General features: G+C 41.4%; 1 pseudogene; it reads left to right on the top strand.

The window, feature by feature from the left end:
* The first annotated feature begins 5,830 nt into the window (after window positions 1-5,830).
* Window positions 5,831-8,330, top strand: LOC115667043 (cucurbitadienol 11-hydroxylase-like; annotated as a pseudogene).
* The last annotated feature ends 4,541 nt before the right edge of the window (window positions 8,331-12,871 follow it).

Consider the following 12,871-nt stretch of genomic DNA (forward strand, 5'->3'; position numbering starts at 1 on the left):
ACTAGAAAGACATAGCATCAAACACAACTTACAGCCGGTTATTAAAATATATATCTCAATCTATATATATGATAAATCAGCAAGTTAGGTTACAACATCAGAGTTTCTATAATTTACAAAAAACAGAATATATACAACTTAGAACTCAGCCAACCCGACAAACTATTAACAACTATGTATACAACTCCCTTAAACCATACTCAAAATTCAACTCCCAAAAGTCCCCGCGATAGCGCTTTCGTACTATCGGCCACTAACCAAGGAACCTGAAAAACATGATAGATAAATGGAATTAGCAACCACAGTCCAGTGAGTAATGAATATCTCTTCTAAGTAGATCGAACATCCACTATGCGTGTTTAAGACACAAAAACATAACTCATCAAGCCAAATTTCAAGATCTAACAAACTTACAAGAAAAGAACGAATTGTATATGCTTTGACATAGCTATATTTATAGCAGGCATATCCAAACAAATATCAAGGGAAAATTACCAAAAAAATCCTAAACCTTTTGTAATTGTGCCAATTCAGTCTTAAACCTTTTTTTTTGCCAATCCAGTCCTAAAGCTTTTGCAATTGTGCCAATTCAGTCCATCCGGCCACTTTTGGCTGGCCAGCGCTAATGTGGACGTCGGCTGGCGTCGACCGGCTGACGTGGCAATATTTTAATAAATTTTTAATAGTTTTCAAAAAAATTTCTCTTTCTATTTTTTTCCCTATCTTCTTCCCTGGTCGTCGGACCAGCAACCAACTGAGGCATGCGAGTTCCACCTCACCGGCCATGGGCGAGGTCGACCTCACCATGGTCAGGGCGAGGCTCAACCTCGCCCAACAACGGCAAGGTCTCGCCGACCTTGCCGTTGCCGGGCGAGGCCTCGCCTGGTCATGGCAAGGTCGGCCTCGACCGGCGACGGTAGGGTCGACCTCGCCATGGCCGGGCGAGGTCGAGCTCGCCATGGCCGGGCGAGGTCGAGCTCTCCTAGCAACGGCGAGGCCTCGCCCAGATCTGGCGAGGCCTCGCCAATATCTGGCAAGACCTCGCCATCGCTAGGCAAGCTCGACCTCGCCCTGGCCATGGCGAGGTCGAACTCGCCGACCTTAGCCTCTCGCTGGTCACCGGTCGTCGAACCGGCGACCGGTGAAGAAGATAAGGGAAAAATAAAAAGAAAGAGAAAAATAAAAAATAAAAAATTCGAAAAAAAAATCTATTAAAATAATGCCACGTCAGCCGGCGTCCACGTCACTGCCGGCCGGCCAAAAGTGGCTGGATAGACTGAATTGGCATAATTACAAAAAGTTTAGGACTGAATTGGCCAAAAAAAAGTTTAGGACTGAATTGGCACAATTGCAAAAGGTTTATTACTTTTTTGGTAATTTTCCCCAAATATCAATGGTCCAGCCCATTGATCAATCCCATCAAAATCACACAACAATGATTCATTCCATTAGCCAATCTCATGCTCAAATATCTCATCATGATCATGCATAACACCCCGTGACAAGGTGACCAAATTATCCACCTTGGCAAGGTCTCCACCTATATTGCCGGTGGTTGGCCCACAACAATATCCTAAACTAGTATGTATACCCATAAATTCCTCAATGGGTTCACAAAGACATTGAGCACCAATGCCAACCCACAACAACATCCTCCACAATCTACAAAACCAAATCTAGAATTAACATCACAAATCGATTTACAAAACAAATTAAGTATACAATCTTTCTTAACTCAACTCATCCACCAAAATACCTTTTGCAATTCATTTCATAAACACTTCTTAAACATTTCAAATAACAAATAGAGTAGCAAATGCTTGATCCGAAGTTATGCATCAAAAACGCCATAAACATCACTTTCCCTCTTCAAAGAAATATCAAACATGTGATTCCTCTTTAACTCATAATATATCTTTATCCATCTTTAACTCATAATATATCTTTCTATCACTTCAAGATATGAGTTTTATAAAACTAGAGATAAGCACCACTCACCTAGAATGCCCAAAAAACCAAACAACGTGTAGCTACACGAGCCGACGATCTCGTAATCTAACAATTAAACGATAATTGATGTCAACACAAAGTAAAACACTACATCAACTATGAAAAAGCTATACTAAGCTTAAACGCCAACAAAATGACTCTTACGTGACAACAAATTGCTCACTCGAAGCGATTATTCAAATCTAAACGCAATGTAGAACTCGCACGTAAAACCCTAAAATTCTCACTCCAACCAAACCGTTACTCTAAAACGAATTTTGTCAAACCCCACGGTTCCACAACGCTACAATCCACCAATTCTATGAAATCCCAAAACTCAACAACTCAAAAATCGGACTTAGCGGCTCAAATTTCACAAAACTTCGAAGTGAAGCCCTAATTTCGAAAACTTATCCGATTGGACAAACAAAGGATGCAAGCAATTAGCCGGCTGTTGCGATTCGTAATGAATCCATCTCGGTAAGGCGTCCGTAGCGTGCACGCGCAAAAGCCATTTCCTTTCTGTCTTCTTCTCTTCTCTTTCTTTTCCCTTCTCGCGGGCGTGTCTCTCGGCCTCTTCTTTTCCTTCTAGGTTGGGCTGACCGTTCATTCTTCTCTTTCTTTTGTTTTTTCTTGCTGGTCCCAACTTTTGACAAGTCAAAATATTACAGGGCATAGATGTTTCGATGGTGGCTGTGACCGTCAGTGAGTGCTAGTTGGAAAGAGATGCAAGTTGGAACTGAAAATTGCCATTCTTTTTTCAATAGAGCCTCTTCATATGTCCCTTTTGATCTTCTGGGGCAATTAATTTACCCCAATTGGCGAATCTTGTTATTGTTTGTCGCAGTTTCTACCTTCTAGTTTTCATTCTTAAGCAGTTCATTCCACCGGACGAGAAAAGCCGGCGCAATCGTGTTTCTTTACTTGGTCAAATGGGGAAATCTTTTTTCCCTCCTTCATTTTTCCCTCTCTGCCGTCTTCTTTTTCCCTCTCTGCCGTCCATTGCAGCAGACGTCGCACGACCGCCACTGTCACGAGCCTTCACCGTCGTGCCTCCATCCGCAGACACTATTGACCCGTATGCCCACTCGCCTCTCCCTCCTTCATTTTTCCCTCTCTGGTCTTCTTTTTCCCTCTCTGCCGTCCATTGCAGCAGACGTTGCACGACCGCCACTGTCACGAGCCTTCACCGTCGTGCCTCCATCCGCAGACACTATTGACCCGTATGCCCACTCGCCTCTCTCTCTCTCTCTCTCTCTCTCTCTCTCTCTCTCTCTCTCTCTCTCAATCCAGGCCATGGAGGTCGCCCGCCGTGTGTGACTCCAAATCTATAGTCGCACGAGGCTAACAACCTTGGCCGTGATGTTGGGTCGCATCTTCGTCACTTGGCTGATTTTTAGAACGACGGGTCCTTGTGACCTCCCCCAATCAGCTGCAGTAGATGTCGCGCCCCTCCCACGACCCCAAATTGTAATCGTGCGAGGTTGACGACCTCCATGGCCACGACGGTGTGCTAATTTTTTGGTGTTAGTTAGAACTTTAAGATGCGATTTGCTATTTAGAGGTTGGCCCAGAGCAAGTCGCGACCAAGATCGAGACTAAAGGAGGTCATTGGACAGGAAGATCGCGGACCGCCACTGTCGTTAACGGTGCTGGTCCGCCGTTGGTTCATTACCAGCACGTCTTGCACAAGCATATTTAGTTTTTCCAACTTCTATTTTTATTTGCTAAAAAAATTTCAAATCTATCTTTTGAAATAATAGGTGATAGTGGAATCCCACAATTTTGAAGGGATGCTAATGCTATTCCATGAGGAATCTAAATTAGAGTTTTTGTTTCTTTTCAAACTTAAAAATCAAGGAATTGGAATCCTATTTCTTGAATAATCCAATTCAACAACACCCCAAACAAGGGCTAAACGCGAGTTTTATATGAAGAAACGGGAAATAACATGGAAATTCGAATGTATTCTTATTCTTTTATTTAGTTCCAACAATTGAATCGAGCTAGAAATAACATTCTTTTTACTTGCTTCCAATAAAAAAATATAAGAGCTTGAATACCACTTGTAAATAATCCAAGGAACACGACAGGTATAGGAACTACCGAAGGTACTAAAGAAACAAGAACAACTACTACTAATCCATCGGCCAATATATTTCCGAAAAGTAAAAACTAAAGTGATGAAGGTTTTGTGAAGTCTCCAAAGATGTTAATGGGTAAAAGGATTGGAGTTGGTTGAAAGTATTTACTGAATAACTTAATTCTGTCTTGGTAAACCAGCACGGAAATATGCTACTAACACGAGTAAAGCTAAAGCAACGGTAGTATGACATGATGGAATAAATGGGTTCACGAACATGATCCAATTGATGTGTTTTTCTTACTAGGATTCTGCGGGTTTTTGGGAGAACCTAGCAGTGCAGCACACATTGGACTTTCGTGCTTCTTTGTCTCCTTATGGGGAAGGCTTCCTGGTTGTTATTGCAAGAATATTCCAACAACACTGGAGGGGCAGGTAGGGTTTTATCGTTTGTTATCGGCCTGTTGTTTATTAAATGTGGAGCATTTGTCAATGTCTATGTCATCAGAATCACTCATGCGAGGTTATATTTGACTATTACACTTAACGTCTTAGCTATATATGAGAGTACCTAAAATGTATATCTCTTTAACGAAGGTATAGCACATGAAGCAATCTTAAGAGAAATTGGGGGAAAATTGTCTAAAAAGTCTTAAATCTATTGCACTTTTGCCAATTCAGTCCTAAACTTTTTAATTGTGTCAATTGAGTTCTAAATATTTTCACGTTTTTCCAATTGAGTCCGTCCAGCTAGACGTGGACGTAGGAAGACTGGCGTTAATGTGGATAATTTTTTTTAATATTTTAATATTTTTTCCAAATAATGAAAATTTAGAATGTTACACCACTAGTGAACTAATTTGGTTGCACAATTTACTTGCCTATCTCGGGGTATTGCATGACAAACCAATGAGTCTTTATTGCGACAACCAAACTGCCTTACACACCGCGGCTAACCCGGTATTTCATGCACAAACAAAGCAAATCGAGATTGATTGCCACTTTGTTCGCGAACTTGTACGGTAATGTGCCATTAGAGCCGAGCACGTATCCACTAGACTTCAACCGGCAGACATTTTTACCAAGACATTAGGTCGAGATCGATTCAGATTTCTCATCAGCAAGTGGGGCATTCGTGACCTCCACGTGCCAACTTGTGAGGGGTATTACGAAAGATTTGCTAAAGACTTACAGTGATTTACATTCTGATTTTCTAATATTTTTGTGTATCTCTTATCATTAGTTAGGATTTAGTTTTAGTTAGCGTAATATTTGGTATTTCTTTTATAATTAGTTAGAGATGTTTTGTGTTTCTTTTCTCTTTCTTTTCAATACCTTGTACAGATATCTGTATTATACTATGAGCAATACAGCAAGCAAATTACGAATTCTCTCATTGGACAATACCCGATCTAAAATCTATTCACATATGTCATCTTTGCTGATTTTGTGGATTCGGCTGCACTCTTTTTTCATCTAATGTTCAGTGGCGCAAGAACGCGCGTGGATCTCATTTAAGAGAAATTTTTTATCTTCTGTTGAAGGCAAATGAGACGGTACTCCTTGACTAACGCGCAGCAAACCCGTTCCTTCACGTGCTGGACTTCCACAGGCTGCGCATAGGAAGAAGACAAATGAGACATTTTATTTGACTACCACGCTGCTCAGTCTTCGATTCCCTTCACGTGCAGGACTGACACAACTTGAGCAGAGCATGCACATCACATAGAGAGTTTTTCTATAAAGAGAGACAATAGCTTGTATTGATCATCACCCTCCACCCTCGATTACCACCTTGTCTTCTCAGAGAAACAAGCGATGTGGATAATCGGAACGTGGGCGTCGGCGTTGATCGTCGCGTGGCTAGTTCACTGGATTTACAGGTGGAGTAACCCCAAGTGCAACGGCGTTCTTCCTCCTGGTTCTTTGGGGCTTCCTCTCATTGGCGAGACCATTCAGTTGATGGTTCCTAGTTACTCTATGGACCTCAATCCATTCCTCAAGAAGAGAATACAAAGGTACTAATACCATCTCATTGGCCATTTCGCAATCAAGATGATGGCTCTATTTTGTTATTCTTAAAGATAAGTAGAAATGCCCCTCTTCTTTGTTCTTTTGACTCAGGTATGGAAAGACATTTCGGACGAGCATGGTGGGTCGGGCAGTAGTAGTGTCGGCCGATCCAGAATTCCGCCAGTTTGTCGTCCAGCAAGACGGGAAGCTCTTTGAGTCGTGGCATCTAGATACGTTCGCAAAGATCTTCGCGCAAGAGAGCGAGGGCAGCACCAACGTCCCAAACGTCCACAAGTATGTCCGAAGCACGGTTCTAAAGCGCTTCGGCTTGGAGGGCCTTAGGGAGAAGTTGCTTCCCTTGATGGAAGAAGTGTCTCGATTGACCATAAAGAGTTGGTTAGGCCAAGAATCCGTCGACGTAAAATATGCCACCGGAACAGTAAAGACCAAATCCTTGTATCACAACACTCATGAATCGTTTTATCTTTTTTTTTCTACGAAGGGTGATAGACAAATCTAACACGCGTTTGCTTTTAATGTTCTTGCAAGATGGCAATTGAATTTGGCGCAAAGCAACTGTTAAGTTATGATCCTACACAATCATCACAGGAGTTTTATGACCTGTTCTTTTCGTTTAGTCGGGGCCTTATGTCAATTCCTTTGAACATACCGGGTACAATACATTACAAATGCATGAAGGTAAAGTGCACCGATTTCTTTGTTAGAAGTTTTTTTTTTTTTTTTTTTTTGGTAAGGTAAGGATTTCTTTGTTAGAAGTTGATTTCCAGTATATGGAAAAAAAATTAGTATTAAGCTCAGATCTGCGCAGGACCATAAGAAGGCATTGTCAATCATTCGAGGAATCGTAAAAGAGCGGTTTTCTTCGTCGGAGACACCTCACAACGACTACCTTTCTCACACCATGGCTGATATGGGCAAAGAGAAATTCTTAAAAGAGGATTCCATAGTTCAGCTTATATTTACACTTCTTTGGGTCAGCTTCGATTCTCTTTCGACGACATTGACATTAGCTCTAATGTTCCTCGAAGAGAATCCCAAAGCATTGCAAGAAGTCACGGTATGCTTTTCTAACTACGCCCTAAATTGCATATAACGGAATTTCTTTGAACACTTTTAAGTGGGTTTTTACTCGTATTTTTCCAGGACGAGCATGAAGCCATAATAAAGCAAAGAGAATTTCAAGACTCCTCGATCACGTGGAAAGAATACAAATCGATGCCTTTAACTCTTCATGTACGTAATCTAACCAAATGGACAAATTCTTTAGCACTATCAACACATACTTCTAACGTTGGTATTGAAAAAACCAGGTAATACATGAATCACTAAGGTTGGGAAGCCTCGCACTGGTATGTTGAGGAGGGCAAAAAGGGACGTAGAATGGAATGGTAGATCATTTCTATGATAGTCGATTCATGCGTTTTCAATTTGAGTCGAGAATGTCGATAAGTACTTTGATTACCAAATCATATTTAGAACATTGATGATAGTTAAATGTCTTTACAGGATACACAATTCCAGCAGGCTGGGGAGTTTGGCTATCTGCTACCGCTTTTCACTTTGATCCTGAGATATATAAAGATCCTACAGCATTCAACCCATGGCGCTGGAAGGTTGAATTCAACAAGAATTACGGTTTACATATAGGAAACCTAAAGTTTGGACAAATAAGCAAGATTAAACGAGTCGTATATAGGAACTTTTATGGTCGCAAGCGATTACGATATAGAATTCTTATATATGCCGTACTGTAATTGACTTGTTAAGGGCTTTCGAATTCCAGGACTGCGAATCAGATGCCCTACTCAAGAATTTCATGCCTTTTGGATCGGGAATGAAACAATGTGCCGGAGCGGACTACACAAGAGTTTTCCTGGCGACTTTTCTACACGTCTTGGTGACGAAATACAGGTACTTGTCTCCCCTTTTCGGACACCAACATCCTGGAAAAGATCATCTGTTCAATGGCCTAAAGCCGTGTGGTTCCTAACATTTTCTCTCTGTTGGAATATGATCAGATTTACAAAGGTCAAGAGAGGTCAAATTCGCCGAAGTCCAATTCTGGACATCGGGGAAGGCTTGCACATCAAGGTCATGGAAAAATAGAGATAAAACTGCTTCCACCCTTTCACGACATCTCAACTTTCTTGGTTGTAATGATATAGTTTCGATGTTTTCTTTCTCGGCAAACTTCACTGTTTTTATGGAAATTTAATCTTCATATGTCAACCAGATCGTTTGATTTGGTTTTGTTTTTTCCTGCTACGCTATCAAGACTGATGAGGCCGGTTTTTTTTTTAAAAATTTGCAATGGGCTCAAAAGTTTCTCGACCAAATCTTTGTCATGTTGACACCAGCCCCAAGATCTGGGCCTACACATAAACAAACCAATGGCCCGAAGCAAGCCATACCACTACACTTAGCCCGTAAAGTCCGCTCGATAAAATGCTTAAAGAAGCTCGTCGATCATAAAAGTCATAACCATACAATTGGCCCACAAAGCCCATCGATGGAATGTTCTGAATTGTTCATCAATCGTGAGTCTCCTATGGACAGAGGTTAAGTGGAGTAAACATGAAAGGAAGTTGAAGTCCGAATAAAAAAGGATTCATCAACCAATGGATGCCTGTAGCTAAAGGCACTGGGAGTGTTTATCTGAACACTCCCAGTGCCTGAACATCCCTAAGTCAAGAGGTAGTTGGAGATTATCGTGGAGAAAATTAGGATGCATGACGGAATGGCTTGTTGAAGATGCAGGAGGAATCAAAGTCTGTATACATACGTACGTACACGCACGCTCATATCTGAACATTTCTCAAGACGTTCAAAAGAAATGGAAGCCATTCGCACAATTATCTGAGTGCGCACACTCATATGCCGGAAGACTAGTTTATAATTAATGAAAATTACAAAAAAAGTCATAGATCTATTGCATTTGTGTCAATTCGGTCCTAAACCTTTCAATATGGGCCGGCGAGGGTCTGCTGGAGAGCTCGCCAGCCCTTGGTTGGAAAAAAAGAATAAGAAAAAAAGAAAGGAAAAAGGAAAACGATAAAAGAAACGAAAAAAGAAAACTAATAATAACAAAATTCAGAAAAATAAATTTTTTGCAAAAATTGTTCACGTCGGCATGGGCCGTGCCACGTAAGATGATCGGTGCTGACTAGACTACCACATCAGCAGTTTTTGGCCAAAATTGGCTGGAAGGCTAAATTGGCAAATCATCAAAAGATTTAAAACTAAATTGGTACAATTGAAAGATTTAGGTTTCGATTGACAAATCGTTCAAAAGGTTTAGGACTAAATTGGTTAAATTGAAAGATCTAGAATTGAATTGATAAAAATGCAATAGGTTTAAGATTTTTTCGGTAATTTCTCTAACAAATGGATGTCACTTTGAACGGGTACCCAATGTGATGATGTGCACTTCATACTCTCCATCGATAGGAAGGCATAAAGGTATCGCTCCCTAGTGAGTGGGCAAGGGTCCGGGGAGGCTGCCCCGGCGAGGATCGCGGGAGCGATGGCCCCAAGCCATCAAAAGACTTTTATAGTTTTGGCTCATATTTTATTTATAATTTTGGCTTTAACCCATGAATAGCTGCTGCCTATATATAATCTTTTTCTTTTGTAATTGAGAGTTGTAACAGAGAGGTGGGACGTGCTACTTATAGTGAAATCCTCTAATGGATATAGCCCTAATTTAAGGCTGAACCAGGATAAAATCTCGTGTCTTGATTTCTTTCTCGCCTTTATTCTTGATTTCGTTGGGTTTGTGCGCCTAATTCCAACAAAATGGTTATCTGCAGCTAAGCAACCTACGGTTACAATGGCTCATATTTTCTAATTTCGAATTCATCAAATGCTGAAATTAATTTTAAATTCAACACTTGCAGAAAACAAATTCAATTTAAGCCCAAAATTCCCAACTGTCTACTCGAGATGAATAGCAGTATATTCCATTTAATGCTCTTAGGTCCATTTGTGAGCCCACACACTAAAACAATGCTTATTGTAATGCATACCCGCATAAATTTATCTTTCTCTTACTTGCCAGTGTTGGAGTGGGACTTGCTCCCAAGTGTATTTACATTACAAACTACACTAGCGCTATAGGCCAAATTACTAATTTTTCGACTAGATCAATATCCACACCACCCATATTTGTGCTGTCGATCAGATTTAGCCTTTGCATCTTACCTGATTCCCGCAATTAGTGAGACATTAAGGTCTCTGAGTTTAACTGATCGACATGGGCTTCTTCGTAAGAGAAATTTTGGAACTCCTTTTGAGTGTACACAGACAGCTCAAAAGTAAAACCTACTAAATGTGACACACGATAACTAATAATCACCATGAGTATCTTGCCTTTTCCTCACCATGCATTACGTGGGACTTGAATTCAAGACATGTGAAAGTTCGAGAGAGCCTAAGATGAATCGGAGTTAGAACAAAATGGGAAAAAGAAGAGAGCCTGCGAATACCGGAGTTAGTTCGTTTTTAGTCGTCCCAGCTCCTCGCGGTAGAGGAGAGCCGAGAGAGAAAGGGAAAAAGAAGAAATTTTTGCTCGCTCGCCGGCGGTCCGTTGGAGTCGCCATCGTTCCCGTTGAAGGCTCCACCTACCGGTCATCATTCGTCGCCTCACGGCCGCACGAACCAGGGGGTTCCGGAGGGAGAGACGGAAAGGCAACCGAGAGAACCAAAAAAGAGAGATTTTTGCTCTTTGACCGGTCGTCCATCTGAGTTGCCGTCGGCCCCCATCGAGCCTCAAGCCGCCGCGCTTCATCCCAGTCAGCCCCGAACCAGGTGGGTCTTCATCGTCTTCCCCTGTTTTGGTCCCCCTCCCCTGCCTCTCGGGTGCCAGGCACACCGAGCCTATTCGGTGGTCGCCTGGCTCCACCAATGGAGAATGACACCTGTTTTATGCTCAAAGGAACGGTTCCGAGCGTCGTATGTAAAAAAAAAGCCATGAATCTCGTCAAAACCAGCTCTGTAACCCCTTTTCTTGGTCGCGCCTCACGTGTTTGATGAAATGCCTCAATGAGAGTGTGGGCTTAGGGTGCCGAGTTCCGGTCTGAAAGTTCCGAACGTTTCTGGGTAAACCAAGATGAGTTTGTTGTGATATATGGACGTTTATAAATCGCATTGAATCTCACTCAAGAGCGTCTATCTCAACTTGCATACCACGTGTTCGATGAAATGTCTAAATGGAAGTTCGAATGATTTTTTGTGGAATCGGTGCCTAGAAGTCGATCTTTGTGTTTGTTTGGTACTCTTGTTCGTCGAATCAATACTGACTTTGTGTTTTTCTTGTGTTTATGCCATGGTCCGCACATTGTCCGAGTCTCCCCGCCGGAGAACTCCTTCCTAATCCGAGAGGCCCGCGGTTTGAGGCCGCCACCGTTAGCTTACTATCTCCATTTCATATGCGTGTACGTCTGTTTGTTTGCGTTTTAGCGCGTATTGTTGTCGCTGGAAGTTTGATGGTCGGGAAACGAAAGTGTGTCGCCGATGTTAGCGATTTAGTGGCCGGCGGTGCTGGTTTAGGGACTTTGGTTCGGTGATGGTAGAGTTGCGATTTCGGTCTGAGCAGATTCGTCGTCGACGCCACTCAAAGAAACCGATTTTGGTTCGGAGTTTGGGTTGCCGGCGATTCACCAAGAAGAAGACGTTCCCAGTGAGCTCTCGGTGAGCCCATGAGGAAGAAGGCGTCCAGTCAAGGCAGAAGAAAACAAAAGGGGGAATAAAAAATTAAAGAGAAAAAGAAATAGGGGAAAAAGAAAACAAAAAGGGGAATAAAAAATTAAAGAGAAAAAGAAATAGGGGAAAAAGAAAATTAGAAAAAGCCAAAGGAAAAAAAAAAGAAAAAAATCAAAATTTGAAAATTCGGATGGGTCAGAGAGCCGGGTCGGATCGGGTCAAGGGACCCGGTACCGAATGCTTATTTTATTAATAAAAAATTTAAAATTTTAAAAAATTAGATAAATTCAGAAAAATTGGGAAATGTTTGGAAATTTTTTTTAGGGTAATTTCGTTAGATCTTAGTGTTTAATTTCATTCTAGATTTAATTTAAAACTTGTAAAAATTGAGAAAATCTTTAAAAATTTCCCAAAAAAATTGAACAAGCCATTAGGGCTTTACTTTAGAGCTTTTGATTGCCTTTTCTTTTTTAGAGACAATGTTAGGTCGCTGATTGTTTATTTTCTTTATGATTATTTGGTTGCGCACCTTTAATACATTGATCGTTATTTTCCTTTTTTTGCATGGTTAGGTAGAATCTTAAGCTTTTTCGATAGGCTGTCCAGTGCGTTAATTTGCGAGCGTTCAAGTTTAGGTATCGAAAGGGCACTAGTTAGATCACTAGTGTAATCAAGTCCCCGATCCTTAGAATCTCTAATTTTCACGCATATCTAGATGACACTCCCACGTCTCGACGAGAGTTTCTAGCCAATCCTTGATTATGGCTAGTGGCTACTCCAATTGAATGCTTAGTCTAGACAATTCTCGTCACATGAGGTATAAGGCTTGGAAGTGCCTCGGTCCTTGGATTAATGAATCATTTGGTTTGTCCTTCAAACGACTCAATTAATGTTCACATCCATCGACAAATACCTCAGGATCTCACCTATCAATTTTGGATCCTCCCGATCGGGACGGGTAGGTCGCGACAAGTCCTAAACATATTGCAGCGAGTACCGATTTAGTCATAAATCTTTCAATTGGACAATTTAATCACGTTTTTCCAACTGAGTCCATCCGGTCAA

Source organism: Syzygium oleosum, unplaced genomic scaffold (assembly GCF_021117445.2).
Source record: "Syzygium oleosum isolate NSW1041296 unplaced genomic scaffold, Sole_v2.1 Sole_v2.13, whole genome shotgun sequence".
Classification (NCBI taxonomy): domain Eukaryota; kingdom Viridiplantae; phylum Streptophyta; class Magnoliopsida; order Myrtales; family Myrtaceae; genus Syzygium; species Syzygium oleosum.